This window comes from Otolemur garnettii, unplaced genomic scaffold, assembly GCF_000181295.1.
Source record: "Otolemur garnettii isolate 467f Iridium unplaced genomic scaffold, OtoGar3 scaffold00011, whole genome shotgun sequence".
NCBI lineage: Eukaryota > Metazoa > Chordata > Mammalia > Primates > Galagidae > Otolemur > Otolemur garnettii.
The window spans coordinates 27,200,779-27,205,968 of NW_003852406.1; positions in this window are offsets into that span (position 1 = coordinate 27,200,779).

Here is a 5,190-nt window from a genome sequence, read left to right on the forward strand (position 1 = left end):
CCCCAGCTCCTGGGCTTAGGTGATTCTCTTGCCTCAGCCTCCCGAGTAGCTGGGACTACAGGCGCCCGCCACAACGCCCGGCTGTTTTTGGTTGCAGTTTGGCCGGGGCCGGGTTTGAACCCGTCACCCTCGGTATATGGGGCCGGCACCGTACCCACTGAGCCACAGGTGCCGCCCAACGCCCAGCTATTTTTTGTTGTAGTTGTTGTTTGGCAGGCCTGGACCAGATTTGAACCTGCCAGCCCCAGTGTATGTGGCTGGTGCCCTAGCTGTCGAACCTGTCCCGGAAGAATCTTAACAGACTCTTCTCTACGACACAGCTTTGCTAGGTGGCCTAGGCTGGGCCAGGTCCCCTGGCCCCAGCACTAACACCTTTGTGAGTCTCAACCAGACCATGAGCTGCTGCCTCAGGGTCAGGATAGGGCCTGACTTAAGTGTGGACATGCCCCAGGTCAAGGGGGGTTATTTTTATTTATTTATTTTGCAGTTTTGGCTGGGGTTGGGTTTGAACCCACCACTTGCAGTATATGGGGTTGGTGCCCTATTCCTTTGAGCCACAGGCAACGCCCATCAAGGGGAGTTATTGATGGTGTCATATCAGCGCAAGTTCTCCACCCCATGGTCTCTTTTTGGCATGATGACCTCCTGCCCCATGCTTAGGTACCCAAGTGTGGCCACAAGTGCTTTTGCCTTCCCTACCACCGTTCCTACCTATGGTTTCAGGCAGCACCAGAGGTAAAACCAGGCCAGGGTGGGTGTTCCCCAGCTGCTACAGGGGCTGATAGTCCTGGCCAGCAGTCTGCTCCCTGGCTTGGGCTGGTTAGTGACATCTGCCATCCCAGTCCTTTGTGGGCCCCAAATGACTTTTGTCTGATTCTGCCCCTCCTGTGCCTGCCAGGCCTCTCTTCTTGACTGTCATCAATAAATGATTTATAGAGCCACTTGAGGACATCACATCTTCTGTTTACCAGGCCCTCGCCAGAGAGGTAGGGCTGGGGGTAGGTATGGGATAATCAGGGACTATACTTGCCTATTGGGAATCAGGGCGGTGGCCTGGTGGGTGGCTGCCCTTCTGTAATACCCAAGTCCTTGACCTCCTCCCTAAGACCAGTGGGGAACAAGCCCCCTACCCTTGAAAAGGAAACCTCTCCTAAACCTTTTAGTCCCAGCCCCCTCAAAGGTAAAGAAGCAGCCTGAGATTAAGGAAGTATGCAGGGAGGGGTTGAGCGAAGGGAGGGTGGATTTCAAATAAAGCCCTGGGTGAAAAGGTCCCAAGTTGTTCTTGGAAACTTACCTAATACTGGTTTTGTACCCCCTGAACTAGGTGACCCTCACCTTATGATCATGAAGTAATGTATTTGTGATGTATCTTGTGATTTATGAACATGTACCCCCACCCTGAATCGGGTAAGCCCTTATCATGTACCCTTACCTTGTGACTTTTGAACTATATTGAGCTGTGCTAACCGCTGTGATTAGCTTCTGTATTGCGGTAGTCTGCTGATTATGCAAAATAACAGTATAAAAAGGTTTTTCTCCCGTTATTTGAAGCTGTTTGCCTATATGGTATCAGCCCGCCTGCAAGTGTACCAAATTATCAATAAATTTCTATTAATTAATTAGACCTGAAGTGGGATCCATCCTTCTCTCGCATCTGCCGTTACATTTCACTTCTCCCCTGCTTGGGGATGTGGAGTGGTGAGGAAGGTCAGGCAAATGAAGGAGCTGAGGAAATTTCACCCCCAAATACGACAACTTGGCATAAAGAATACTTTAACTTAAAGGCCACTGGAGATTAGAAAGCACTGGAAGGAGCTTTCCCTCTATCTGCATAAAACTGGACTGACCTGATCAGGGGATCAAAAGGGGCAACTGACTTCCTTTCCTCCCCCTGAATGCCTACAGACCTAGACCAGATCATTTAAAACACAATACCTGTCTCTCAGGTTAATTTACAAGTCAACCTGTTTCCCCCCCATCTATTCATCCTCCTTACCAACCACTTTCTGCACCTGTATTCCACATGCTCTCTCCTCTCTTTGAAAAGATATGTGTGTTTTATTTCTTTGAGACAGAGTCTCACCTTGTTGCAATGGGTAGAATGTCATGGTGTCATCATAGCTCACAGCAACCTCAAAGTCCTGAGTTTGAGAAATCTTCTTGCCTCAGTTTTTCTTTTTTTTTTTCAGAGATAGAGTCTCACTTTATTTCCCTCGGTGTAGAGTGCAGTGGCATCACAGCTCACAGCAACCTCCAGCTCTTTGGCTTAAGTGATTCTCTTGCCTCAGCCTCCCAAGTAGCTGGGATTACAGGTGCCCACCACAACGCCTGGCTATTTTTTGTTGCAGTTTGGCCAGGGCCAGGTTCAAACCTGCCACCCTCCATATATGGGGCTGACACCTCAGGCTGGTCTTAAACTCCTGAGTTCAAGCAATCCGTCTGTAAAAGGCATCTCTAAAGGTATCTGACCATCACTGAGACATGGGGTAATAGCTCTTTTTTTTTTTATTTTTGAGACGGAGCCTCAAGCTATCCCCCTGGGTAGAGTGCCGTGGCATCTCGCTCACAGTAACCTCCAACTCCTGGGCTCAAGCGAGTCTCCTGCCTCAGCCTCCCAAGTAGCTGGGACCACAGGTGCCCGCCACAACGCCTGGCCATTTTTTGGTTGCAGCCATCATTGTTGTTTGGTGGGCCAGGGCTGGGGATTCGAACCCGCCACCTTGGGTGTATGTGGCTGGCGCCTTAGCCGCTTGAGCCACAGGCGCTGAGCTGGGGTAATAGCTCTTGTGGTTCTCCTCATATGCATAGTATTTGGAAATAAACATTTGTTCTTACTAATCTTCCTTAATCGTGAGTTGATCTTTCAGTGAACTTTGGGAGAAAAGGGCAAGTTTCCCCTTGCCCTACAGGAAGACCTGCTTCCTGTTTCTCTCATCCCCTGCAGGGGCATGGAGCTGTGCTCCTTCCCGACCTCAGACAGATGCTGACTGCAGACTTCCAGTGAGTGCTGTGGGGGTGGGCTTCAGTGCCCTCTCAGGGCCTGGGGAACTCTCGGTTCAATGAGGCCCAGCCTGGGTTGTTTCCTACACTGTCACGCCCCAAACCTGGGGCTGCATGCTCTGCCCCTGGGTGGGGTGAGGGAGGCAGCAGAGCTCCACTTTCTGGGGTTGGGTCCACTTGGAGCCTCTGGAGTGGGGATGTAGTAGACAATGAAGGCTCTGGAACTGGTACACTGAGCCAGCCCTGCCATTCTGGCCTTGGGCCAGTCATCCATGCTCTGCCTCCCTTCCGCCAGCAGTAAAATGAGGGTAACAACACCTCTTTTACGGGAACTTGCGTGCTTGGCTGTACCATGAACGGCCTCTAGAGGGGTTCCAGGCAGATGCTCGGAGCTACCTCTATTTTATGCACCTGGAGAATAAGGTTGCTGTAACAACAAGGTTACGTAATGGGGGAGGACCTTCTGGAGTTGAGGTGAGCCATGGAAGAACATTCTGAATGTCTCGTGTTGCCAACAGGGCAGATTCTCTTAGCAAAGACTTACTGTGCCTGTGTGGTCCCTTCATTATCCTACAGAACCTAGTGGTGGCCATCCAGCCTGGTGGCCATCTGGCTGGCTCATCAGTCCAGGTGGACCCTTTCTCCTATGTGATGCAAATACCACTGTGGCACCTCTAGAGAGGCCATGCTGTTACTGGATGAAGAGGATCCAACCGTCTGTCACTGTCCGCCAAAATGCAGAGACAGGGATAGGTCTGCCAAACTTTACTTGTCAAAAGGCCAGTGATTGTGGAGAATAGTGACAGTAGCCTCTCCACACTGTTCTATTTCCAAAACCACAGTTTTATACATAAAAGTTCAAAGCAAAAACCACATTAATGCTTATTTTAAATAATAATTAACATAACTCAGTGACCTATTACAACATTTCCAATTCAAAAGTTAATTTCTGAAATCAATTCTTCTAAACTACTCAAGATAGGCATCTGTAAGGTGGGAGCTAAAATTATAAAACAATAAGAATGGGAAGGAGGGGTGGTGCCTGTGGCTCAAAGGAGTAGGGTGCCAACTCCATATACCAGAGGTGGCGGGTTCAAACCCAGCCCCAGCCAAAAACTGCAAAAAAAAAAAAAAAAGAATGGGAAGCAGGAGGTAAAAGTCACTTGGGACCTAAACTGACCAGGCCAGCTGTGTTGTGTTGGTCCTGGCCTGACTGACTCCATCTTATTCTCACTGCTTGTGCTCTCAACACTAGCCCTTGGGGTTCTTTGCCTCATAATCTCCACACCCACTCCTCCACATACAGACAAAGCCTGCTGTATTCACTGCGGATGTTTGAACTACATCTTTGTGTGAGGCCTCATGTAAGGCTTGAAGCAGCCTGGCTGGCAGAGGGCCAGGAAACCAAAGCCTGAAGAGGGAGAGGGCCTGCCAGAGCTGCTGCTGGTCCCACCCATTCCCTCCTATAACACCTGCAAGGGCTCCTAAAAAACAAAGCTGCTGTGATCTTCCCTAGGAGGAGAAGCCCTAACAGGTATTTTAGACATCATGACACCTTAGGAAGGGCTTCCAGGCCTGCCTGGCTCTAGTCTTTATTTGTGGGTACTGACCACAAGAGAGGGGGGCCAACCTATGTAACAGGCTGGGCTTCAGGATGCTGATGTCGAGGGAGCAGCCCTTCAAGGGTAGGAATGACAGGCTTGTATACTCCAGAGGTACAGAGGAACCTGTCACCAGCCACAGTCAACCCTCATGTGATCTGCTGACCTTCTTTGGCATCTTGGTACTAGCCACTGTCTTTGGCCAGGTAAGCTTGTGGTCTGGGGTCCTGGAATCCATGTGCTGGGCCTGCTGGCTGTCTACAGGCAAGGGAGACTCTGGGCAGGACTGTACCCAACTCCTTCCCTTTTATTTAATTTTATAAATTTTTTATTTTTAAGACACTTTGTCTCATTTTGTTGCCCTTGATTGAGTGCAATGGTATCATAGCTTACAGCAACCTCAAACTTTTGGGCTCAAGCGATTCTTTTTTTTTTTTTTTTTTGCAGTTTTGGCTTGAACCTGCCACCCCTGGTACATGGGGCCAGCGCCCTACTCCTTGAGCCACAAGCACTGCCCTCAAGCCATTCTCTTGCCTCAGCCTCCCAAGTAGCTGGGACTACAGGCACCCACCACAATACCTGGTTATTT